At 46.4% G+C, this 27,647-nt stretch overlaps 1 pseudogene; it reads right to left on the bottom strand.

Annotated features, from left to right (window-relative positions):
• Nucleotides 1-9,035: 9,035 nt before the first annotated feature.
• The window catches only part of LOC119962188, a 44,767-nt pseudogene continuing 26,155 nt past the window's right edge, over nucleotides 9,036-27,647 (bottom strand).

The raw sequence follows: 27,647 nt of genomic DNA, 5'->3' as shown, positions 1-27,647 counted from the left end.
GGATCTTGGCCAGTATTTTCGCATCTGCGTTTAGCAGTGGCAGTGTGCCCCTCGCCAGCCGAGTCTGTGACCATCTCTCGCAGGTGTGGGGTCGGTGCCGTCACAAACGTTTTGTACAAGTCCGCCGGGAAACCGCCTGGTCCTGGCGCCCTTCCCCACCTGTGTGGTGAATGTAATATATATATATATATATGATCATTCACATTGTCTTTGTAGCGCAGTAGCGCTATCCTACCACTAGGGGAGTAGCTCTGGGAGTACTCAGGAACTTGTACTGGCTCCACCCTTGGCTCAGCCCATGACTCCTCCCCCTAGTGCAAGCTGTATAAATAGCCTTGTCCAGAGTCAGTCTGAGTTCACTAAGAGTTCATCAACGGGTAACAGGCTGGCTCTGAAGTAAGTGGATTAAAGCCTAGATTCATATCGGAAACACGTGTCTGGTGAATTGATGGTTCCATCAACCTGCATATAGTTATTTTTTTTAAATTTAGAGTACCCAATTAATTTTTCCAATTAAGGGGCAATTTAGGTGGACAATCCACCTAACCTGCACGTCTTTGTGTTGTGGGGTGAGACCCATGCAGACACGGGGAGAATGTGCAAACCTCCACACGGACAGTGACCCAGGGCCGGGATCGAACCTAGGATCTCGGCGCCATGAGACAGCAGTGCTAGCCACTGTGCCACCGTGCTGCCCCTTCGTGTAGTTAATACTCTCCATGACTCCTCCCAGTTCTAGCGGTGTGTGTGTGTGTGGGGGGGGGGGGGCAGCCTCGCTCTGGCGAGGCCCGAGCTTCGCCGCCTCGTGCACAGCCGGCTCGGCTGTTTGTTTCCCCTGGCTTTACCCACTCCTAGTTTCCCACGGCCTCTGGAATGGCTGTTGTTTGGCATTTTCCCCTTGTAATGTTGCTGGTAAGGGAGAGAGGGGATGTTTTTCCTTGGTGTTAGCGGGCTATTCGGGTGCAAGAGTCTGTTTTTCAGGTTCGTGGGAGGAGAACCACCTCAGCACATCCCCATCATCAAAAATCGGAATTTTGCAGTTTGAACTGAGGCAGAGCAAACTTAAAAACGCAGGGCCTGCAGGATTGAAAGAGCTGTTAGCGAAGTATGGGCTGGAGCAGGGGGAAATGTTTAGATACATCCAGGTTCGAGATTTTGCCAGAAACGAGATACAGAGCTTCCCGGTGGAGCCGGCCTCCACATTGCTGGAGGAGGACGACAGGGGGACTGGAGAAGGGGGTATTGTCAGCGGTTTACGGAGCTATTTTGGAAGGGTAGAAGGCACCGCTGGAAGGGATCAAGGAAAAGTGGGAGGAAGAGTTGGGAGAGGATATGGAGGAGGGGTTCTGGTGTGAGGTGCTCCGGAGAGTGAATGCCTCCACCTCGTGCGCGAGACTGGGGCTGATACAGCTGAAGGTGGTGTACAGAGCGCACCTCACGAGGGCGAGGATGAGCCGATTCTTTGAAGGAGTAGAATATGTGTGTGAATGTTGGGGGGGGGGGGGGGGGGGGCGCAAGTCACGTACATACGTTCTGGGCCTGTCCAAAACTGGAGGATTACTGGAGGAGGTTTTTAGGATAATCTCTAAAGTGGTGCACGTGAAACTGGACCCGGGCCCCCGGGAGGCCATATTCGGGGTGTCGGACCAGCCAGGGTTGGAAACGGGTGCGGAGGCAGATGTAGCCTTTGCCTCGTCGATTACCGAAGGCGGATCCTGTTGGGATAGAGAGCAGCCTCTCCACCCTGTGCCCTGACGTGGCGGTGGGGATGGGACCTGTTGGAATTCTTGACTCTTGAGACGGTTAAGTCTGAACTGAGGGGAAGGACTGGAGGGTTATCTACAATTCATGGGCGTTATTCATTATGCACTTTCAAGAACTGTATAACATCGAACATTAGTTTGGGGGGGGGGGTGGTTGGGGGGCTGTGTGTATTCAATGTGTAGACTATGGGTGATTCTGATTCCTTTTTGTCATTTGTTATGTAACATGCGAGCTAATGTTTGGGGGTTTGGTGGGAGGATGGGATTGTTGTTATTGATATGGGGACAGACATATTCATAGAACAGTTACAGCACAGAACAGGCCCTTCGGCCCTCGATGTTGTGCCGAGCAATGATCACCCTACTCAAACCCACGTATCCCCCTATACCCGTAACCCAACAACCCCCCCTTAGCCTTACTTTAGGACACTACGGGCAATTTAGCATGGCCAATCCACCTAACCCGACATCTTTGGACTGTGGGAGGAAACCGGAGCACCCGGAGGAACCCCACGCACACCCGGGGAGGACGTGCAGACTCCGCACAGACAGTGACCCAGCCGGCAAACCGAACCTGGGACCCTGGAGCTGTGAAGCATTTCTGCTAACCACCATGCTACCGTGCTGCCCCGATTCGTTGCTGATCATTGTTTATTGGTGGTGGGTGCAAATTTGGGAGAAAATGTGAAAAAGGAGGAGAATAAAATATTTTTTTTTAAACTCAGGGCCATGTTCCAAGGTGAAGGTGAGAAACAAAGAAATCATCCTCGGTGTGAAGAGAGTAACATTTTCCTACAATCCAACACCAATCGAAACTCAGAACTGTTTCAGGAAGAGAGACCATTAAAACGCAAATTGCTGTATGTTGAACTCAGGCTGCCACAGACAAGACGCACCCAAACCGCTGGAAATACACAAAATGTGAAGTATTTCAAGGCAACGCTGCCCAGCTGCAAATGACACAGGCAGTGTCAAGAAAGTCTTCAGCAGAGGACACAGCCTGAAGGCTGCTTTCGATTTGATTTAGATTTAGATTTAATGTCATGTGTGCCCGAGGTACAGTGAAAAGTATTGTTCTGCGTACAGTCCAGACAGATCATTCCATACATGAAAAAACATAGGACATTCATAAATACACAATGTAAATACACAGCCACAGACATCGGCTGAAGCATACAGAGTGTAGTGCTACTCAGTAGAGAAGATGTGTGGAGATATCAGTTCAGTCCTTAAGAGGGTCATTCAGGAGTATGGTGACAGTGGGGAAGAAACTGTTTTTGAAACTGTTCGTGCGCGATCTCAGATCTCCTGCCCGATGGAAGAAGTTGGAAGAGTGAGTAAGCCGGGTGGGAGGGGTCTTTGATTATGCTGCCTGCTTTCCCGAGGCAGCGGGAGGTGTTGATGGAGTCAATAGATGGGAGGCAGGTTCGTGTGATGGACTGGGCTGTGTTCACGACTCTCTGTAGTTTCTTTTAGGGCAGCATGGTAGCACAGTGGTTAGCACTGTGGCTTCACAGCGCCAGGGCCCCAAGGTTCGATTCCCCGTTGGGTCACTGTCTGCAGAGTCTGTACGTTCTCCCCGTGTCTGCGTGGGTTTCCTCCCACAGTCCAAAGATGTGCAGCTTAGTTGGATTGGCTGTGCTAAATTGCCCTTAGTGTCCAAAAGGTCAGGTGGGGTTATTCGGTTATGGGGCTGGGTGGAAGTAAGGGCTTAAGTGGGTCGGTGCAGACTCGATGGGTCGAATGGTCTCCTTCTGCACTGTATGTTCTATGTTCTTACAGTCTTGAGCGAGCAGTTGCCACCAGGCCGTGATGCACCAGACGGATGCTTTCAATGGTGCGTCTGTAAAATTGGTAAGAGTCAATGTAGACATGCCGAATTTCCTTAGTTTCCGGAGGTAGTATAGGCGCTTTTGTGCTTTCTTCATGTCAGACTTGACTTGTCTAAAATTGATCAGTGCTGGCTGTATTTAATAGTTTGTGTTTTTTTCTAAATTGCCACATTGTTATTCCAAATCCACATTATGACTGCAGGAAGACGGCCCCAACAGGGCTGCCCAGGTCTATATTCTGCAGTTTATCTTGTTGCCTCTTCTTAATGAGGTACATACCGACATTCTTCCAGTCATCTGGTACAACTATACATCAAAAGGATTGCAGGCTAGAATCTTTACCCTGCCCTCCCTCATTCATGGTCCAGTGCTGTTGTGCTTTCTTGGTGGTAACGTTGACGTGGATGGACCAGGACAGATGATTGGTGATGTGCACCCCTAGGAATTTCTCCACCTCGGCCCCGTTGATGCTGACAGGGGTGTGTACAGTCCTTTGCTTCCTTAAGTAAATGACCAGCTCCTTAGTTTTACTGACGTTGAGGGAGAAATTGTTGTCGCTACACCACTCCACTAGATTCTCTATCTCCCTCCTATATTCTGACTCATCTTTGTTTGAGATCCGACCCACTACGGTTGTGTCATCTGCAAACTTTTGATGGAGTTGGAGCGAAATCTTGCCACAGTCGTGTGTGTACAGGGAGTACAGTAGGGGGTTAAGTATGCAGCCTTGCGGGACCCGGGTATTGAGGACTAGCATGGAAGAGGTGTTGTTTATTCTTACGATTGTGGTCTATGTGTCAGGAAGTCAAGGATCCAGCCAAGTCCTAGGTTTTGGAGTTTTACTATGTGCTCGGCTGGGATTATGGTGCTGAGTGTGGAGCTATAGTCAATGAAAGTCAGACGTAGAAGTCCTTATTGTGGAGATGCTCCAAGGATGAGCGTAGGGCCAAGGCGATGGCATCTGCTGTGGACCTTTTGTGGTGGTATGCGAATCCAGTAGATCAAGCCATTTTGGGAGTATGGAGTTGATGTGTCTCATTACCAACCTCTCAAAGCATAGATGTGAATGAAGGCCACCAGACGGTAGCTGTTGAGGCACGTTGCCTGGTTTTTCTTTGGCACCGGTATGATGGTGGCCTTCCTGAAGCAGGTGGGAACCTCGGAACGGAGCAGGGAGAGGTTGAAGATTTCCACAATCACACCCGCTAATTAGTCCGCACAGGATCTGAGCGCGCAGCAAGGGACTCCGTCAGGACCTGTTGCTTTCCGAGGATTCACTTTCAAGAAGGCCAATCTGACTTTTGAAGCTGTGATGGTAAATGTGGCTGTGTCCGAGGCTGCTGGGGCAGTTGACAACGGTTTGATGGTTTCCTGCTAGAAATGAGCATAGAATGCATTAAGTTCGTCGGGGAGGTGTGCGCTGTCGTCGGAGATCCTACTCGATTTTGAAGCCCGTTATATTGTTGAGGCCTTGCCACAATCAATGAGAATCCATGTCATCGATCATTTCGGACTTTGTATGGGCGGGGAAGGTGTTGAGGGTCAGGAGGACCCTGCTACAGAGGTAGAGGCAGAAGAAGGGGGACCTGAAGTTTGCGAACCTGCTTCATTATTATTGGGCGGCGAATGTGGGCAAGGTGCAGCGGTGGTGGGAAGGAGAAGGGGTAGAGTGGGTTAGGATGGAGGAGGAATCTTGTAAGGTGTCTAGTTTGAGGGCTATTGCGACGCCAGCATTGTCAATGGCTCCGAGTAGGTATTCAGGGAGCCCGGTGGTGCAGTCCACAGTGAAGATATGGAATCAGTTGAGGAGACATTTTAGGATGGAAGGGATGTCTGTGTTAATGCCATCATGTGAGAATCATGGGTTTGAGCCAGGCGGGATAGTGTATGCAGGAGGTGGGGGGAAGTGGAGCTGGTCAAGGTGAGGGATCTGTATTGGAGGAAGGGTTCGCCAGTCTGGAGGAGCTAAGGGAGAGGGTGGAGCTGCAGAGGGGGAGGAGTTCAGGTATCTGCAGGTTAGAGTTTTTGCGCAAAAGGTCTGAAGGGGGTTCCCTAGGTACACCCTGCTGGAGTGACTGCTGCTTCTGGATATGGGAAGGGAGGGAAGAATTGGGGATACATATAAGTGGCTGGGGGAACTGGCAGGCGAGTGTGGTGAAGATCAAGGAGAAATGGGAAGCGGATTTGGGAGGGGAAATCAATTGGAGGGTATGGAGTGAGGCACTGCGTAGGGTAAACAGGACCTCCTTTATGCAAGGATGAGCCTGATACAGTTAAGGTGGTGAACAGGGTGCATATGACTCGGGCGATAATGAGTGGGTTCTTTCAGGGGGTAGCAGATGAGTGTGGTCAGTGAATCACACGCACATGTTTGGGGTTGTGAAAAATTGGGAAGATTCTAGGCTGGAGTGTTCGCGGTCTTAGCCAGGATAGTGGAGGAGGGAGTGGACCGGACCCTTTGGTGGCGATATTTGGGGTTTCAGAGAAGCCGGAGCTCATGGAGAGAGGAAGGCCGATGTAGTGGCCTTCGCCTGATTGAACGGGTGACGAATTTTACTGGAGGGCGGTCGGCACCGGGGGGGTTAGCGGCATGGTTGGGTGACCTGTATGACTTCCTGCAGTTGGAGAAGATATAGTATGAATAAGGGCTCTGCAGGGGGTTTGATAAAGATGGGGGATGTTTGTGACGTGTTGAGGAGCTGTTCATCGTGGGGAAAAAATCCGCAGACTGTGTAGTTGATTGTTGGGAATTATGTATCCTGGGGTGTTTATTTGCTGTAACCTGTTTTGATACGTTTGTAATAAAATACATTTTACTAAAATGAGAATTCATGTCATTCGTCTGTGACCTCTAGCTTAGTCTGGTATTGTCTCTTGCCGTCCCTGGCTTTGCGGAGGTCGTACCTAGATTTCTTGCATAGGTCAGGGCCGCCTGTCTTGAACGCCTAAGACCTGACTTTCAGTAGGGAGTGAACCTCCCAGTTAAACCATGGTATCCGGTTGGGGAACGCATGTACTACCTTCTTTGGCACGCAATCTTCTACACACTTACTGATGATGCCTGTGATGGTAGTGGCATACTCATTTAGGTTTGCCACTGAGCTCTTGAATATGGACCAGTCCACTGACTCCGAGCAGTCGCGTAGGAGCTCTTCCGTTGCCTCGGACCAGCATTTGTACCTCGGTACACGTGACAATAAACAAAACCAAATCCAAATCCCTCTCTCTTTTGGGATAACGTGTCGTTTGATTCATTAAACCAACTCTACTAGAAACCTAACATCAAATCGAAATCCGTAACAATTGCAACATTCTCGACATCTGACCACATTCAAGAAACCAGCTGACCTAAATCAGCTGGTTTAAAATCTACTCGTCAAGGACAGTCAAAGGACACTGTGGTTAGCATTGTTGCTTCACGGCACCAGGGTCCCAGGTTTTGATTCCGGCTTGGGTCACTGTCTGTGCGGAGTCTGCACGTTTTCCCTGTGTCTGCGTGGGTTTCCTCCGGGTTGCTTCGGTTTCCTCCCACAAGTCCCGAAAGCCATGCCGTTAGGTGCATTAGACATTCTGAATTCTCCCTCTGTGTACCCGAACAGGTGCCGGAATGTGGTGACTAGGGGCTTTTCCCAGTAACTTCATTGCAGTGTTAATGTAAGCCTACTTGGGGACAATAAAGATTATTACTATTATTAATCGTGTATTCTTTTGCCTTTTTGTACTGGTCTCAATACCCCTAATTTCTAATAATTATTTCCTAAGATATATGTGTGTCCGAATGTTTGATATTGCCTTTTTATTAATTTTTCTTGGATAACGATTAATAAATTTGTCCTTTCTTTGACTTAATAATTCTTGTTTGATTGTCTCCTTATGCTCCCAGCGTAAAATATTCTGATTTGGAAAGGGCATACCTGCGTGAAAAATAAACTTAAACCTTTGTTGTGACCAACGAAGGCGGTTGAATAGAGGGGAACCAGTTTACCCCTTCTCACCTGGTCATACCAAAGGTGTTGTTACTGAGCCATCTGACACTGTTGAAAATAAGAACAGACAATGCTAGAAGCGAATCAGGTAGCAACTGTGGAGATGGGGAAACAGGTGTTAATGTTTCAGGAATAACCTTTTGCCCAAAGCCTCTTGTTAAAAAGAGTGAAAACATTTTTTGATGTGTTGCTTTAATGAATGGATGCATGCGTACTTTTCCATGAATGACTGACATATTACGAATAAATCAATTACTTTATGTAAAAATGATTTTATTACAATGATAAAAGACAGACATGATTATAACAATGCATAATAGAAGACTCTTGTCCCCAAGGGATCAGGAAATAATTATTGCTTGGCTTGATTTTAAGCTGAATGGTACAGAGGTACCTTTTTGCTTCATAGAAAACTTTAAGTCAATCTCGGGGAAGTTGATTTATTTCCCAGTGCTATTACTAAATAAAAACATTACCAATTGCAGTGATCCATGGTTTTTTCTTTCTGTGAACTTTCTTTTCTCCTTCTGATGCCCTCAATTGCAACTCGAGAGAGAGATGCTTGGTAAACAAAGGCTTTAATTAGCAGAGAACCAGACACCTACCGAGCAAGTGTGCTCACTGCACATGGCCCACTGAACGTTACCTTATATATGGCTCCCTGGGGGGGGGGGGGGGGGGGGGGGGGGGTGGAGCCAGAGGCGGAGTCCCCCAGGGTTCCAAACCCGGTCTTAAAGGGATCATTACATTAAAGGTGCAGTAATCATTCATCACACTCCTCCCAAAGGCACTGCCTGCTGATTGGGCCTGTAATTCCAGAGGCCCCAAATGTTTTACTCACATGGAAGCCTTTGCAGTGATTGTCAACTGGCAAGTCAATCGCAAGGTTCTTCAGAGCTGAGCTTTACCCTGCCCCGACCGATGGGCACATTTCTGATCGAGAATCAGAAAGGTCACCCTGATTTGGATCGGCGCAGGCTGGGAGGGCCGAAGGGCCTGTTCCTGTGCTGTAATTTTCTTTGTTCTTTGAATCATTCCACTCTAATTCTTTGTGGAGTGATTTGTTTAAACGAGTTAGGACTGCTTTTTAATTTGTTTTGTGCACGGTGGTTCGTGCCTGGTGCCTTAAAGGGGCATGAGGACTGTCGGATTGCACGTGATCGTCCAGTTTAGAGACAACATTGATACCTTGATCAATTTGGCCAATCTGGTGTCACTGAGGTTAGTTGCGGAACACCTACTGATGCAGCACAAAGTGAACCAGGTGACTTCTGGTCTTCTCCGCGCCCAGCTCTACTCACGGTTTTACCCAGCAGAGCCTTTGAATATAGTCCTAGACAGCACCATTTTAACAAGTATAGTATCACTATTACCTCTATTTTTAAATAAATAATACAAGAAAAATGCTCATGTGGAAACCACATGATGGAAAACATAAACACAAGGGAAACTAATCAGTTTATTAACCCGTGCTAATTTAATCTTTGGAACAAGGGTTTCAGGTATCTAATATTCCTCACGGTCAAGTTCGGCGCTGTCATGCCAACCTCTTCATAATCTTTCTCCAAGGCTGCCAAATCATCACGGGCCTCTGAGAACTCCCCTTCCTCCATCCCCTCACCTACGTACCAATGCACAAAGGCACGCTTGGCGTACATCAGATCAAACTGTGATTGAGACGAGCCCGGCTTGAGCGATGGCCGTGCTATTGCTCAGCATACACACAGCACGTAGCACCTTGGCCAAGTCCCCACCAGGCACCACAGTGGGAGGCTGGTAGTTGATGCCAACCTTGAAACCGGTTGGACACCAGTCAACAATCTAATGGAGCGTTGGTCTTAATGCTGGCAATGGCAGAATTGACATCTTTTGGCACCACATCACCACGATAAAGCATACTTACAGCCATGTACTTGCCGCTGCGAGGGTCACATTTGACCATTTGGTTGGCTGGCTCAAAGCAGGCACTGGTGAGCTGAGCCACTGAGAGCTGCTCATGATAAGCCTTCTCAGCTGAGATAATTGGTGCATAGGCAATCAAGGGAAAGTGGATGCGTGGATATGGAACTAAATTGGTCTGGAATTCTATCAGATCAACATTCAAAGCACCTTCAAATCGAAGGGAGCACGTAATGCAGGACACAACCTGGGCGAGAAAGCCGGTTCAGGTTGGTGTAGGTTGGACGCTCAATATCCAAGTTTCTGCGGCAGATATCATAAAGGGCTTCATTGTCTGCTATGAAGCAGCAGTCAGAATGCTCAAGGGTGGTGTGGGTAGTGAGGATGGCATTATAGGGTTCGACCACAGCAGTTGAGATTTGAGGAGCTGGATAGATGGTAAATTCAAACTTGGTTTTCTTGCCGTAGTCAACAGTGAGACACTGCATCAAAAGGGATGTAAAACCAGAACCGGTGCCTCCACCAAAGCTGTGGAATATGAGGAAACCCTGGAGTCCTGTGCAATCATCAGCCTGTGAAAATAGGATATATGCCAAATTAGCTAACTGTACTTTTACGTTCAGAATCAAAATGTTAGACAATTTTAAGTGTAAAGATAAGCATCTTGCTTAATTTCTTCTATTAGATAATGTTCTTAAAGAAGGAAGTAAATGTCAGGGGGAGAGGTCTATAGACAATATTCCCTCAATTTTGAAAGGAAGAATGTGTGTTGTTTCTCGTGTCTTAATAAAGCTCGTAGTGTCAAATGTGGAGAAGATGCTTTATTGTGAATTTGTTCTCTCTTCAGAGCTTAACTTACGGCTACCTCAAATGCTGCCTGCTCGTGTGTCTGTGTCCTGCTACGAGTTCTGCCTTCCGTGAAGTGTGTCCTCACTTCCTGTCCCGGTGTATTTATAGCTCCCCCATGCTCCCTCTAGTGCTTGCTCAGTGAGGTCAGCACGGTAGCATGGTGGTTAGCATAAATGCTTCACAGCTCCAGGGTCCTAGGTTCGATTCCCGGCTGGGTCACTGTCTGTGCGGAGTCTGCACGTCCTCCCCGTGTGTGCATGGGTTTCCTCCGGGTGCTCCGGTTTCCTCCCACAGTCCAAAGATGTGTGGGTTAGGTGGATTGGCCATGCTAAATTGCCCGTAGTGTCTTAATAAGTAAGGTTAAGGGGGGGTTGTTGGGTTACGGGTATAGGGTGGATACGTGGGTTTGAGTAGGGTAATAGTTACTCGGCACAACATCAAGGGCCGAAGGGCCTGTTCTGTGCTGTACTGTTCTATGTTCTAGTTGTATTGCATCTAGTCAGATCTACGATCACCACATCCCCCCTTTTCTCTTTACATATTTTCTGTACATCATTAAAGAAAATTGTACAAAACAGTTGCTTATGATATGTGTATCTGTACAAGTGATGGTGCTATTGCATAATTTACAAAGCCAATTTATATTTATGAGTTCAGTCAATAAAAACATTTATGAGTCCATACTTGATGAATTTGTTCAGAGTTTTTTTTCTTTTGTTGTTGTTGACGTGGTGATATTGATATTGCAACTCCGTTATGAATGTTGTTGGTGTTCCTTGTTATGTTAGGTAACCAATACGTGATCCCGAGGTGTTTGCATGGCCGAACCACTGATGTTGACTGACATGGACTTTTTTCTGTGCTTGTGGTATCGATTTATTATCTCATCCGCCTTGGATGCTGGTGTGCTTGCTTGTTCTGGAGCAGATGTGAGTTTGTGCGATTCGTTGTCATCCCATGGCATGTTTGTAGTCTGTCATTGTTTTGCAGTGTGCTGTGGCATTGTCCTTCATGTGCAGAGTTGTACCATTGTGTACAAGTCGTTGTTTCATTGCTGTTGTTTCTGTCGTTCCTGTCTTTGTTGTTTTCGTTGCCGTTCTTGTTGCTGTTTTGTCGTTTCTTTGTTGTTGTCGCTATCTTTGTTCCTGTCTTTGTTGTTTTCGTTGCCGTTCTTGTTGCTGTTTGTGTCGTTTCTGTCTTTGTTGTTGTCGCTATCTTTGTTCCTGTCTTTGTTGTTTTCGTTGCCGTTCTTGTTGCTGTTTTTGTCGTTTCTGTCTTTGTTGTTGTCGCTATCTTTGTTATGCTTCTTGTTGGTTTTGTTGTTCTTGTAGTTTTTGTCATTGTTGTTGTAGTTTTCGTTGGTGCTGTTGTTGTTCTTGTTTCTGCAGTGCTTCTTGCAATTTTTGTTCTTGTCGCGCTTCATGTTGCTTTTGTTCTTGCTGTTGTTGTTCTCGTTTCTGCAGTCCTTCTTGCTATTTGTTGTTGTCTTGTCGCGCTTTATGTTGCTTTTGTTCTTGCTGTTGTTGTTTCTCGTTTCTGCTGTGCTTCTTTTGGCTTTTGCTTTTCTTGTTATGCTCAATGAGTGTCCCGTGTGGATAATTTGAGTCATTGAACGTTTCGTCTCGAGAATGGTGAGAATGATCTGATGTTGCATCGATGCTGGTGACATCAGTCATTTGTGGAGGATTTGATTCCTCACCTTTGCTTTCTTGGTGCTCCTCTTCTGGAGTCAAATCTTCTCGATTTCATTTGATGCGGTCTCTCTGGATTCTTGGCGCTCCTCTTCCGGAGTCAAAATGTTCATGATTACAATTGACGTGGTGTCTCTGGACTCTTGGCGCTCCTCTTCCGGAGTCAAAACCTTCACGATTACAATTGACGTGGTGTCTCTGGACTCTTGGCGCTCCTCTTCTGGAGTCAAAATCTGCATGATTTCACTTGACGTGGTCTCTCTGGACTCTTGGCGCTCCTCTTCTGGAGTCAAATCTTCATGGTTTCCGTTGATGTTGTCTCACTGGACTCTTGGTGCTCCTCTTCTGGAGTCAAAATCTGCATGGTTTCTTTTGGCGTGGTCTCACTGGACTCTTGGTGCTCCTCTTCTGGAGTAAAAAGCTGCATGGTTTCTTTTGGCGTTGTCTCTCTGGACTGTTGGGTGGCCCGACTCTGTGCTTCTGTACAGACAAGCTGAGAACTGTCAGTCTCGCTGTGATCCTGTACGTCGAGTGTGATCACCTTGTCACTGTTTTCGCATGCAGTGGGTAGATGTACGTTGTCTTTTTCTTGTTCATGTGAGCTTGGTAGACTTTCATAGTCTGCTTGTGGTTGCTCAGATACAGCGGGTTTACCTTCATGGTCTTGTTCATGCATGGTGTTCGCCAGGGAGTGTTTGCTTGCTTCCCTTTTGGGGTATTTCATCACTCGCACTGTGGAGCCTGTCATCGCTCGCTCTGTGGAGTCTTTCTGTGCTCTCTGTGTGGCATCGTCTTCCGTCTTGGGTATTGCTGTCATCCAATGTATCGACGATCTGCCATGGCATCATGGTGTTGGATTCATCTACCACGAGTAGATTCGTGTTGAGCTTTGCGACCGTGTCGCTGATGCTGTGATGAGCATATCCGAATAACTCAGCCATGTCTGAGTAGTATTCTTTGAAAACCAAATCATCTTGGTTGGATTCATCTACCACGAGTTGATTCGTGTTGAACTTTGCGACCGTGTCGCTGATGCTGTGATTAGCATATCCGAATAACTCAGCCATGTCTGAGTAGTAATCTTCGAAAAACAAATCACCTTTTGTTGTTTCGGAATCTTTTGTTCTCTTCACTTTGGGTGGTGCAGACTGCTTTTTCCAGGGTGTTGTGCGAGTTATTTTTAACTGCTGGTTTAAGTTCAGGCGTTTTTCTGTGTTCTGAGGCAAGAAAATATGGTTTTCCCACTTTAAGTATCTTGTTTTCAATTTTCGGGCATTTCCCTTTTAAGTAGGCGTGGTCCGGTTGCTCAGACGTCATGACGCTCGTGACGTCATGCGTAGGAATGAATTGCGCATGCGCAAATCAGTCTTCCTGCACTGTGCGGCTTTGTGTCCACTGCGCATGCGCGGCTTGCGCATGCGCATAACGATCTGCGACCAAAACTTTTTGAGACTGCGCATGCGCATAACGATCGGCAACGCAAACTTTTTTAAACTGCGCATGCGCGGCTGGCGCATGCGCAGAACGATAAACGGATGGTTGGAACTGCACATGCGCGGCTTCCGGTTCCTGCGCATGCGCAGACGCAGTTTGTAGTTCTTTGTTTGCCCGAGACTGCAAAATGTGGTCGGACGCCATTTTATCACGGATTTCAGCGTTTTTTTCTTTCTGAAAGTTGTGAGTTACCTTTTCTTTTCGATCTGGACTGGATTTCAGCGTTTTGGCTTTGTGAAAAATTCATGTTATTCCTTCTTTTTGATCTGTACTTTCCACTCGCGATTTGTTGTTCTTTTAGTGAATTTTTAAGTTTTGCATCACTCAGTCTCTGTGCAGTTTGGCCTCTGAGCATGCCTTGCTGTTCAAATTTCTTACAGTACTCTTCAAATTTGTTTAGTATTGTTTGTAAGCTGTTGCGGTCTTCATCTTTTGAGTATTTAAATCCATTATATACTTTCCTAGCTTCATGCCCTGCGATGAGCATTGCTATTTTAATTTTGTCTCTGGCTGCCGCTACATCATTAGCTATGATATAAATATCGAACATTTGTTTAAACATTTTCCAGACATTTCTTACATTGCCAGTCGTGTCCAGCTGAGGTGGGTGTGCATGCCACATCCTCCAATCATTCCAATCAGCGATGTCTTCCCAAGTCGAATGTCCAGTGAGAGATTTCCATGCCATTTTGTTCTTTCTGTATCTGCAGCTGAGTTGTTCTGTAGTAAGCGTCTGAAGCCACTCGTGGTACCATGTGTTGTTCCTCGTGTCTTAATAAAGCTCGTAGTCTCAAATGTGGAGAAGATGCTTTATTGTGAATTTGTTCTCTCTTCAGAGCTTAACTTACGGCTACCTCAAATGCTGCCTGCTTGTGTGTCTGTGTCCTGTTACGAGTTCTGCCTTCCGTGAAGTGTGTCCTCACTTCCTGTCCCGGTGTATTTATAGCTCCCCCATGCTCCCTCTAGTGCTTGCTCAGTTGTATTGCATCTAGTCAGATCTACGATCACCACAGAATGTCCTTGCCATTATATAGTATCTTTCTCCACCTCAGAGCATCTCAGGTTTTAGTCAATTAGGTATTCTTTGAAGGTTAGTCACCGTTGTGATGTGGGGAACACAGCAGCCAATTTGTGCACTGCAAGGGGAGGAATCCTACGGCGAGTAACTCACCTCCTGAATCCTCAAAGCCTGTCCACCAACTACAAGGCACAAGTCAGGAGTGTGATGGAATATTCTCCACTTGCCTGGATGAGTGCAACTCCAACAACACTCAAGAAGCTCAACACCATCCAGGACAAAGCAGCCCCGCTTGATTGCTCCCCCTTCCACAAACATTCAAACCATCTACCACTGGCAAACAGTGACAGTCTTGTGTACCATCTACAAGATGCACGGCAGTAAGTCACCAGGCTTCCTTAGACAACACCTTCCAAACCCATGACCTCTACCATCTAGAAGGACAAGAGTAACAGATAGCTGCCAACCCCACCACCTGGAGGTTCCCCTCCAAGTCACTCACCACCCTGACTTGGAAATATATCGCGGTTCCTTCACTGTCGCTGGGGAAACATCCTGGAACTCCCTCCCTAATAGCACAGTGTGTGTACCTACACCTCAAGGACTGCATCGGTTCAAGAAGGCAGCTCACCGCCACCTTCTGAAGGGCAACTAGGGATGGGCAATAAATGCTGGCCTCACCAGCGAGAACCACATTCCGTAAATTAATTTTTTTAAAGCTCCCAGAAATGACAATCACACAATGACCAAACCATTTGCTTTTTTTGAAGATATGTTTGTTCTATTCTAGATAGTCAGGTAGTGAAGGTAGAACTGGAGCCTAATCTTCACACACTTTTACTTATCGGTTTTTACTTGCAGACAGACACATTACAAACATGCACCTCCAAAAACAAGATTTTCAATCTGCTCCTATAAAAGTGAATCCCCAGCTAATGCTTATCACCTGACTACAGTTAAGCACTTAATTAATACACAATTAACAATATTAGTTAATGGATAAATATTGTCCAGGACACTGGTCATACTTTCCTGCACTTCTTAAAAAGAGTGACTATGGAATATTCAGAAGAACATCAGGTCCTCAGTTTAACGTATCATCTGCCAAACAACACCTCTGACAATGCAACACTCCATCAATACTGTGCTGAAGTGTCAGTACTCAGGTTTTTGGAGTGGGAATTGAATCCATGACCTGCTAACCCAGTGGTGAGAGCACTATCACAAGCCAAGACTGACAGCTTACACTGCCATCTCTGAAAATATTTGTGATTGAGGTGGTTCTTCAATTTCCAATGGAGACCAACTGTTTTAAGTACTTGCTCAGCTGACATCAACTACATGACCATGAATCTCATAGACTGGTAGCCTTACCTGACCTGGATATCAATCAGGAATCAGCCAAGCTGAATGCAATCAGTGAGTTCATATATTATTTTTAAAAATAGAGTACCCAATTAATTTTTTCCAATTAAGGGGCAAATTAGCGTGGCCAATCCACGTGCATTGGCTAGGATAAGCTGGCAAAGAATACTTAAGAGTGGATAAGCAATGGCAGACATTTAAAGAACACATGGATGAATTTCAACAATTGTACAACCCTGTCTGGCACAAAAGTAAGACGGGGAAGGTGGCTCAACCATGACTAACGAGGGAAATCAGGGATAGTGTTCAAGCCAAAGAGGAGTGTAATTGAAAATACAGAAAAATGTGTCATTTGAAACATGGAAGTCTGGCAATGTCTGGTCTGAGAGGATACAGGGAAAGATCCCATAAAAGGTTAATAGCAGCTGCAAAGAGCAGGATGATAAAATGCAGATTCTTGCTCACAAGCAGGTTTAGCAAACACACAGGATCCTTGTGGTAAACTAAAACAATGGCTCACACCTTCATTGAAAGTAACTATCTCAGGAAGCATCTGGAAAAGCATGGATGAGAGTTTCAATTGAATTAAGTGATGAATGTTTAAAGCAGGCAGGTCTTTCAAGTCATAACCAAGTTAAATTTTAGCATACAGCTAAAAGCAAAGTTTCACACCTTAATTGAAATAAACTCTCTTAGTAAACAGCTGGAAAGGATGGATGATGCTCAGTCGAATTTGGTGTCAATTCTAAGTGTAAAATTCTACTAACATCAAGTTTATTAAAAGAAAATTGGAGACGACCTGTCTACGAGACACATAATTTAAAGTCAAAATCAAAGGCGAAGTTATGAGCTGGGGACAATTGGAAAATTAAACGATTCGAAATCACAGAAATAAAAGTAACACCTATTGAAACCAAAGCATTGTTTAATCAGATCTGAGAGGAGACGACATGCCCAAAATGAATAATTAGTTGTATTAAAATGTTTACATCAAAGATACTTTTAAACTATCAAAGTGAAAGAAGCTCATTTACAATAAAGTCGTTAAAACTTAATAACTCTTCGAAAGAGAATATAAACCCGAAGAAAGGGGACAGCCAGCAGAGCCAGCTCTCACAGCTCGGTACATGGGAAGGATAGGACACAGCAACCGAGTTCACCAGCGAATACATCTCAAGGAGACCAGATTTTAAAGAAGATTGATTGTCAAGGTGGGCCTGAAGGTCCCTTCAACCAAAAGGAAGGATCCAGAAGCAAGATCTTTTTACCTTTCTGTTAAGAAAGTGTTTACAGCTTTAAAAAAAAATTATAATAATAAAATAACTTACTTAACCTGAAAAAGTGTTTTTTTTCCTAAAGTCTACTTTACTTACTTAGCAACGCAGGACCCAGGACTAAGGGGTAAGTAGGTAAAATTCTTTGGTGAAGGTATGGGTTATACCGGGGGATAACTTGAAAATATAGTTTGACCTGAATAGCACCCACCGAAGCCTGCATCGGAGTCAGGGAGTGAGAATCTCTGTTCACCATTTAGAATATCGACCCTTTTTTTGGTAAAGGGGGAATTCTAAGAATAGTGGTGAGTTTTACCTTCAGGAGGCATAAAAATTGGCCAGAAGCAAGCCTGAGGACTGGGAGAAATGTAAAATTCAGTAGAGGAGGACAAAGTTTAATTCTGAAGGGGAAAATAGAATACGAGAGTAAGCTTGCAGAAAACATAAAAACTGACTGCAAAAGCTTCTACAGATATGTGAAGAGAAAAAGACTGGTGAAGATAAATGTAGGTCCCTTACAGTTAGAATCAGGTGAATTCATAATGGGCAACAAAGAGATGGCAGACCCGTTGAATAATTACTTTGGACCTGTCTTCACTAAGGAGGACCACAATAACCTTCCGGAAATACCAGGGGACAGAGGGTCTAGCATGAAGGAAGTACAAAAGGAAATTCTTATTAGTCAGGAAATTGTATTGGAGAAATTAATGGGATTAAAATCCGATAACTCCCCAGGGCCTGATGCTCTGCATCCCAGAGTTCTTAAGGAAGTGGTCCTAGAAATAGTGGACGCATTGGTGATCATTTTCCAGCATTCTATAGACTCTGGAAGAGTTCCAATGGATTGGAGAGTAGCTAATGGAACCCCACTTTTTAAAAAAGGAGAGAGAAAATGGGGAATTATAGACTGGTTAGTCGAACACCAGTGGGGAAAATGCTGGAGTCAATTATTAAGGATGAAATAACTGAGCATTTGGAAAGTGGGGACAGGATCGGTTCAAGTCAGCATGGATTCACATGGGAAATCATGCTTGACAAATCTTGAATGAAATGAAATGAAAATCGCTTATTGTCACAAGTAGGCTTCAAATAAAGTTACTGTGAAGAGCCCCTAGAAATAATGGATGGAAATCTTGTGGAGTTTTTTGAGGATATGACCAGTAGAGTGGACAAGGGTGAACCAGTGCTTGCTGTGTATCTGGACTTTCAATAGGCTTCTGACAAGGTCCCACGCAAGAGATTAGTGAGCAAAATTAAAGCTCATGGTCTTGGGGGTAATGGGGCTTGTTTAGCACAGTGGGCTAAACAGTTGGCTTGTAATGCAGAACAATGCCAGCAGCGCGGGTTCAATTCCCGTACCAGCCTCCCCAAACAGGCGCCAGAATGTATCGACTAGGGGCTTTTCACAGTAACTTCATTGAAGCCGACTTGTGACAATAAGCGATTATTATTATGTATCGACATGGATAGGGAACTAGTTGGCAGACAGGAAGCAGAGAGTGGGAATAAACAGGTCCTTTTCAGAGTGGCAGGAAGTGACTAGTGAGGTATTGCAGAGTTCAGTGCAGGGACCCCAGGTGTTCATAATATATATTCATGATTTGTCCAAAGGACTTGCAGGCAATGGGCGCGATCTTTCGGCCACGCTGCACCAGAAAAGCATGATTTGTCTGAAGGAATTGCAGGCAATGGGCGCGATCTACCGGCCACGCTGCGCCAGAAAAGCATCTCACTGCGGCGCAATGTGGCCAGTGAAAGCTGGGAGACCCGGCTCCCGGGAACACCCGGCTCGCAACGCCTTGAGATTCCATGCAATTTCGCGAGACGTTGCAAGGAGATACCCGCCTATCACTTTTTGGCAAATCTGCATATTAGGGCAGTAAGCCTTACTCTAATGTGCAGACTTCCAAGGTACCTGATGCTTTGGGATTCAATCCCTTCATCTCGGGGACCTCGGGTGAGCGCAGTTTGGTGCTGGTCTCCACATATGGGAACCAGATGGAACGGCACAGCGCTCATGGGGGTCCCCAAGGGAATTGAGGCCCTCAGCTGCATGCTCTTTAGGCAGGATGGTGTCCTGGCACTGCTGGGTACCTTGGCAGTGCCATCTGAGTGCCATCCTGACACTGCCAATGTACCCAGGTGGTGCTGGCAGGGCACTGCCATGGTGCCAGGTTGGCATTTTATATGTGTGTGTGTGATCAGGCCGGGGTTGCTGGGGGACCCTCCTATGTTGTGTTTGGGCTGGGGGGAGGTCAGGGATTTTTTTTTGTGGGCCTCAAAGATCGGGATGCCATTGGAGCTCCCCGTTGTAAAAAACGAGTAGTGTTGAGTAGACACGTGTTTGTCGGCACTGCAAGTACCGGGAAACACGAGGCTAAACGCGCTCGCTAGGTAACTTTGTTCCCTTTTGGGAAGATCGTGCTCAATATCTCCAAATTTGCAGACCACACTAAGCTGGGTAGCGGTGTGTGCTGTGAGCAGGGTGCAAAGAGGCTGCAGGGTGTCTTGGACAGGCTGGCTGAGTGGGCAAATACTTGGCAAGTGCAATATGATGTGGGTAAATGTGAGGTTACCCACTTTGTGGCAAAAACAGGAAGGCGGATTATTATCTGAATGGTAGCTGTTTAGGAATAGAGGAAGTGCAACGAGACCTGGGTGTCTTAGTGGAACAGGGGCTGGTTTAGCACAGTGGGCTAAATAGCTGGCTTACAATGCAGAACAATGCCAACTGCGCGGGTTCAATTACCGTAGCGGCCTCCCGAACAGATATCGGAATGTGGCGACTCGGGGCTTCATTGAAGCCGACTTGTGACAATAAGCAATTATTATTATTATGCTGAAGGTTGGCATGCAGGTACAGCAGGTGGTGAAGACAGCTAATGGCATGCTGGCCTTCCGAGCAAGAGGATTTGAGTATAGGAGATGGGGATGTCTTGCTGCAGTTATACAGGGCCTTGATGAGGCCACACCTTGAGTATTGTGTGCAGCTTTTGTCTACTTTGAGGAAGGACATTCTTGCTATTGAGGGTGTCCAGAGAAGGCTGACCTGACTAATTCCTGGGATGGCAGGACTGACATATAAAGAAAAACTGGATCAACTGGGCTTGTGCTCACTGGAGTTTAGAAGAATGAGAGGGGATTTCATAGAAACATATAAAATCCTGATGGGACTGGACAGGCAAGATGCGGGAAGAATGTTCCCGATGTTGGGGATGTCCAAAGCTAGAGGTCACAGCCTAAGAATTAGGGGTAAGGTATTCAGCACTGAGATGAGGAAGAACATCTTCTCTCAGTGAGTTGTGAACTTGTGGAATTCTCTACCACAGAAAGCTGTTGGGTCCTGTTCGTTGGATATATTCAAGAGGGAGCTGGACGTGACCCTTGCAGCTAAAGGGATTAAGGGGTGTGGAGAGAAAGCAGGAGTCGGATAATGAACTTGCATGCTCAGCCATGATATTTAATGGTGGGGCAGACTCGAAGGGCCGAATGACCTACTCCTGCACCTATTTTCTATGTTTCTAAGTGATTAGCTATAATGGCTTTGGGATGTCCTGAGGTCATGAAAGGCTCTGTAGAAATACAAGGTCCTTCATTCTCATAACCATTATAGAGTTTAAATTATTTCACAAAATGATGGAGTTAGTTAGTTACTCAGTTGAACCTTTGCACAATGCAATGGCAGCTGACATTCACACTAAAACATTTTAACAAATGTCTCCATTCTCTTGCCTCCTATCAGACTACTACAAACAGCAGCCTGACTGAGAAGCCTAAATCAGTACTGTCAGGATCAGAGTCCATGACAACACCATGGGCTGGTTCACATACCAATGTGTCCTTCTTCCCGAAGAAGCTTCTTCACCTCTGCTCTCTCTTCTCCCTCACCCAGTGTGGCAGAGAACTTGCCTCTCGAGGGGAAGGAATGCTCCAAGGCCATTTCATTTAATTAATCTAGCGAGGTTGAACTGGAAGGTTTGGGCCTCTGAATTCCACTTTAAAAATCTCTTACCAGTTTGCGTATTCTGTCCAGAGCCAGATCAATGATCTCTCTGCCGATGGTGTAGTGCCCACGAGCATAGTTGTTGGCAGCATCTTCCTTCCCAGTGATGAGCTGCTCTGGATGGAATAGTTGGCGATAGGTGCCAGTACGGACCTCATCTGGAAAGCAGAGTGATAGGTTTTCAGGAGCCAGCTTATCGCCCAGTATATGCTCGCCCAAAGGCAAAGCCTAAAGTCCAGTATAAGTGGAAGGAAGCAAAATACCTAAAGTTGTGAGTGCTACTATCACTGTCATTAAGTAGAGGACTCTCACCTTATTTGACCTGACATTCACCCAGCTCTAAACTCCTGGGCCAGAAAGTTTAAAGACTACAAGGGCAGGACATAGGCTTAACTTCGGGGAATTCAAACCTAATCCGTGACAGATGAGAAAACAACCTTCTATTGGACCGGCATATTTTGATAATTTTCCAGTTTTTTGTACATGTGCGTGATCCTGAACAGACCTTTTGTGGTAGAGACCATCTTTGGATCATAAGGACATAAGGAGTGGCATTGGCCATTTGTCATTCGAACCTGATCCATCATTTCGAAAAATCATGGCCTTAACAGCATTTTTTGGTCTGTCCCTCATAACCCTTGGCACCCTTGTCAATCAAAAATCTGTCTAAACCAGCTTTGAATGTATTCAATGTCTCAAGCTTCATTGCTCTCTGGGAACGAGAGTTCCAAAGACGAATGACACTTTGAGAGAAGAAATTCTCTCTCTCTCTCTCCCCCCCCCCCAAATCTCCAGGTTTAATGGGAGACCTCTAATCTTTAAACTGCTCCCCCAGTTGTAAATTCCACAACATCCTCTCAGCGACGTCCTCAAGCCACCTTAGAACCTTGTATATTTCGGTAAGATCACCTCTCATTCTTTTAAACTTCAATGACTATAGGCCCAACCTGCTCAACCTTTCCTCAGAATACAACCCCTTCATCCAAGGAACAAGTCTAATGTACTTTCTCTGAACTGCTTCCAATGCAAGTATATTCATCCATAAATACTGCAGGTGCGGTCTCTCCGATGTCCTATAAAGTTGTAGCATGGCTTCCCTACTTTATACTCCTACCACCTTGCAATAAAGTCTGAGATATAGGTAAGCTGTGTCCCCAATATTTTGCCTATTTGTTCCAATTTATTATGATGCTCAACAGTTTTTTAAAATAAATTAAAACTTGAAGACATGGATTGGGATTCTGAATATTGAAGGATAAGGGATATTTAGGACAAGCGAGGAAAAGGTGGTGACATAGAATCGCTACAATGCAGAAGGAGGTCATTTGGCCCATCAAGTCTGCACCGACCCTCTGAAACAGCACCCTACACAAGGTCACTTCCCCAGCTTATCCCAATAACCCCGTAACCTAACCTACACATCCTTGGACGCTAAGGGGCAATTTAGCATGGCCAATCCCCCTAACCTGCACATCTTTAGACTGTGAGAGGAAACCGGCGCAGACACGGGGAGAATGTACAAACTCCACAGTCACCCAAGGCTGGAATTGAACCCGGACTCCTGGCTCTGTGAGGCAGCAGTGCTAACCACTGTGCCACCATGTCGTGGAGGAGTGGCTCTGTAAGTTTATGACGATACTAGAACAACAGAGAGAGATGAGCTAATTTCAGAAAGCCAGGATATATAAATGGTTTGGGTATAGATGAGAAATAGTAACGGCAAGGAGTGACTTTTGAGAGTTATGAACAGGGCCCCTAACAGTAACCACATGGCAGGGTGTAGCATAAAGGAAGAAATAATTGGAGCTTGTCTGAAAGATACGGTGTTAATCATGGGCATTTTAATTTACATATAGACCTGAAAATGCAGGTGGACAGAGGAAGCCAAGATAAGGATTACTGAAGGATTCACTGAATGTTTTTGGTTTCTTAGAACAGCATGTTCTGAAGCCAGGCAGACAGCAGCCTACTACACCTGGTATTGTGAAATGAGATAGGAGTAATTAATGGTCTCATAGTGAAGGCGCCGCGAGGTAGTAATGACCATAATATGATAGAATTTTACATTTAGTTTGAGGCTGTGACCATGTTTTTAAACTTTAATAAGGGCAATTATGAGGGTGTGAAAGCTGAGCTGGCTAAAGTGATTTGACAAATTATGTTAAAGGATAGGTCAATAGAGATACAGTGTCAAACATTTACATGCATGGAAAATAGAAGCAGGAGGAGGCCATTCAGCCCTTCGAGCCTGCACCGCCATTCATTATGATCATGGCTGATCATCAAGTTCAATACCCTGATCCCACCTTCCCCCCCATTTCCCTTGATTCCTTTAGCCCCAAGAGCGATATCTAATTCCTTCTTGAAATGACACAACATTTTGGCCTCAACTACTTTCTGTGGGAGTGAATTCCCCAGATCCACCAGTCTCTGGGTGAAGAAATTTCTCCTCACCTCAGTCCGAAAAGGTTTATCCCTTATCCTCAAACTATGACCCCTAGTTCTGGACACCCCCACCATCGGGAACATTCTTTCTGAATCTACCCTGTCTAATCCTGTTAGAATTTTATACATTTCTATGAAATCCCCTCTCACTCTTCTAAACTCCAATGAATATAATCCAAACCGTCTTAGTCTCTCCTCATATGACAGTCCCGCCATCCCAGGAATCAGCCTGGTAAACCTTCGCTGCACTCCCTCCATAGCAAGAACATCCTTCCTCACTAGCTTAAGGACACCAAAACTGAACACAATACTCCAGGTTTGGCCTCACCAATGCCCTATGCAATTGCAGTAAAACATCCCTATTCCAATACTCAAATGCCAACATACCATTTGCCTTCTTTACTGCCTGCTGTACCTGTGCACTTACTTCCAGCGACTGATGCACGAGGGCTCCAAGGTCTCGCTGAGTATCCACCTCTCTCAATTTTCATCCATTCAAATAATAATCTGCCTTCCTATTTTTGCTACCAAAGCGGATATCCTCAAATTTTTACTCATTATACGGCATCTGCCATGCATATTTGAGGGGATATTTCAGAATGCGCAGAACAGATATGTTCCAGTGAATAAGAAAAAGTCCAACCATCCATGGTTAACTAGAAAGGTTAAAGAGAGGATCAAACTTGAAGAAAAAGCAGATCGTTGAGCAAAGACAAGTGGAAGGGCAGAAGATTAGATGGAATATAGAACGGTTGACTAAACGATGAATAAGGAGAGAAAATCAGAGCATGATAGAAAGCTAGCCAGAAATATAGGAAGATAGTACGAGTTTCTCTAAGTAGTTAAAAACGAAATGAGTTAAGAAAGTGAGCGGTGGTGCTATATTAAGTGAATCTGGAGAATTGATAATGGAAAATAAGGAGATGGCAGATGAGTTGAACAGATATTTTGTATCGGCCTTCGGGAGAAGAATGCACCAGGACAGCCTCCTCGAGGCTCAGGAGCTGTTCAAACAGCGTGCTGGGGTTCAAGAAATAAAATTAACAGGGACAGCACAGGAAAGCGGTGAGCTGATTGGTTGGTGAGTAACTGATATTAGGGACTGTATAAATAGCTGTAGCTGAAAGAACTGAAAAAGAGCGGAGAAAATAAAGAAGTAGTGACTCAGAATGCAGAAACAGGAAATCAAAGAGCTAATTGGGTAAGTACAGCTGTAAATTCTCTAATAACAAGGTGCAGAGAAGAAGGAGTATGAGCGAGAGCTGACGAGAGTTTGAAAGAGTGAGAGAGGAGAAAGATAAATATAAACACCGTTTCAGAAAGTGGTGTGGGACCAAACAAAGTAGCTAATTGGTGAGTAGGTCCAGGTGAGTTTTTCAATCTTTTAATCAAATTCATCCCTTAAAATTTTGTTGGGACTAAAAATAATAAATAAATAAAAAGGAGTATTATAATATGTGGCAGTCGGTATTAGGGGTATTAGTCGGTATTAGGGGTATTACGGTACTCAGATTGAGGCTGTAAGACCATTGGTGTGGGAGGTACCTGAGACAGCAAGATCATTGGTGAAGCCTGCCTGCTGGCTCCACCCAGTAAGGCGGACTGTAAGAATCAGTGTCTCCCCAGCTGCTGCATTCTGTACCTGCGCTGCTGGGGGAAACATCTAGTCCAATAAAGCCTTCAATTGTCGTCCAATCTGGCTTCTGGAGTCATTGATCGAGCATCATAATAGTAATAGTGTATTGTCACAAGTAGACTTCAATGAAGTTACTATGAAAAGTCCCTAGTCGCAATATTCCGGTACCTGTTCGGGGAGGTTGGTACGGGAATTGAACCCATGCTGCTGCCTTGTTCTGCATTACAAGCCAGCTGCTAAGCCCACTGTGCTAAACCAGTATAGATTAGTACCGTAAAATCACAATAGAAGTCTCAAGTAAGAAACAACGGGCTGGGTTCTCCCAAAATGGGGCTATATCCCCACGCCGGTATAAAAACTCCCGAGTTTCCTCCAACAAATACAAGCCGATTCACTTACCTTCAGGGGGCTAGCAGGGATCCGGAGTGCTTCACGCAGCTTTCGCTTCGGATACGGGCCCCCGCACATCCGGTTTCAAGTCCGTGCATGCGCATGGTGGCAGCCTCCAGCGGCCACACTGAGTGCCATGGTGGTCTTGGACCGCAGAGGCAGCTCCATAATGTAGGGACCCCCTGACTGGCCACGTGCACTTGCATCAGACTGGCCTGATCTGTGGCCCAGCCCATAAGGTGCCCGATCCCCCAATACACAACCAGGGTGGCCTCGGGCTGAGTCCGCAGCCACCACGCGACCATCCTGATCGACAATACCATATTACTTCCACGCCGTCGGGAGCTCAGCCGGTTGGGAGCGGAGGATTGCTGGGCGGGCCTCTGGTAATGGCCTCCCAGCTGCTCAGAGTAATTCACGAATCTGCGGGGCCTGGAGAATCGCCGGATCAGCGCCAGGCCTGATTTCATCGTGAAACTTGATTCTCCGGCCCCATGCCAAACGCGATTTTGGCGCGGGGCTGCAGAGAATCCAGCCCAAGGTTCCGAGCTAACATAAATATGGCCCCTAGCTAACGTCATTTTTCTTTTCAGGGAGTAACTAGCTTAGATAACAAGGACATCATGGCAGGAGACCTCAGACCCATTCTCGTGGACAATGTGGGAAATGAGGGACACTTCCAGCGTCCCTGGTGACCATGTCTGCAGAAGGTGTGTCCAAATGCAGCTTCTAGCTAACTGGATTTCGGAGCTGGAGCTGTGGGCAGGCTACTGTGGAGCATCCGCGACGCTCAGGTGGTCGTGGAAAGCTCGTTTAGCGAGGTGGTCACACCGAGGTGAGAATTGTACAGGTAGCAAGGTAATGGGTGACCATCAGGAACAGTAAAAGACTCAGGTAGGCAGTGCCGGAGTCCCCTGTGGTCAGCGCCGGCCCTAGAGTTGCTGGCGCCCCGGGCAAGCTGAACTTCGGCGCCCTTGGGGGGGGGGGGGGGGGGGCGGAGTGAGCCGGGGGGGGGGGGGGGGGGGGGCGGAGTGACCACCGGCGAGCCTGGATCCATCCGCCATGTTTGTGCGGGGCGGCCTGAGGGAGGGCGGCCACGGCGCATGCGCTGGTTGGCACCGGCCCAACTGGGACCCGAGTCTTTTACGCGGCGCCCCTAGCACATGGCGCCCCGGGCGACTGTCCGAGTTGCCGGTACCTTGAGCCGGCCCTGCCTGTGGTAATCCTCCCCATCAAACATATACCATTTTGGGTACTGTTGAGGGGGAGTGGCCTCTCAGGGGAAGGCAGCAGCAGCCAAATCTACAGCACCGTGGGTGGCTCTGCTGCTCAGATGAAAAATGAAAATGAAAATCGCTTATTGTCAAGAGTAGGCTTCAATGAAGTTACTGTGAAAAGCCCCTAATCGCCACATTCCGGCGCCTGTCCGGGGAGGCTGGTACGGGAATTGAACCGTGCTGCTGGCCTGCTTTAAAAGCCAGTGATTTAGCCCAGTGTGCTAAACCAGCCCCTTGGGTGCCCAGATGGGTGGGAGAAAAGTGGCAGGGCTATACTGATGGGGATTCGATAGTTAGGGGCTTAGACAGACGCTTCTGTGTCCGCAAACGTGAATCAAGGATGTTGCCTGCTAGGTGCCAGGGTTCGGGAAGTCATGGAGTGGCTTCAGGGCATTCTAAATTGGGAAGGTGAACAGCCAGTGATCGGGGTACACATTGGTACAAACTATGTCGGTAAACTAAGGGATGAGGAACTGAAAGCTGAGTACAGCAAGTTAGGAGATAAACTAAAATGCAGGACCTCAAATGTAGTAATCTCAGGATTACTACCAGTTCCACGCGCTGGAGAGCAGGAATACGAGGATCCTCACTGTCTTCAGGTGATGTCCCGGAGGACTGGAGAATAGCCAATGTTGTTCCTTTGTTTAATAAGGGTAGCAAGGGTAATCCAGGGAGCTACAGGCCGGTGAGCCTTACGTCAGTGGTAGGGAAAGACAGTATCTACT

Source organism: Scyliorhinus canicula, chromosome 2 (genome assembly GCF_902713615.1).
Source record: "Scyliorhinus canicula chromosome 2, sScyCan1.1, whole genome shotgun sequence".
In the NCBI taxonomy this organism is placed as follows: Eukaryota; Metazoa; Chordata; class Chondrichthyes; order Carcharhiniformes; family Scyliorhinidae; genus Scyliorhinus; species Scyliorhinus canicula.
The sequence above is the reverse complement of the archived record's forward strand: the minus strand, read 5'-3'. Positions and strand labels throughout refer to the sequence as shown.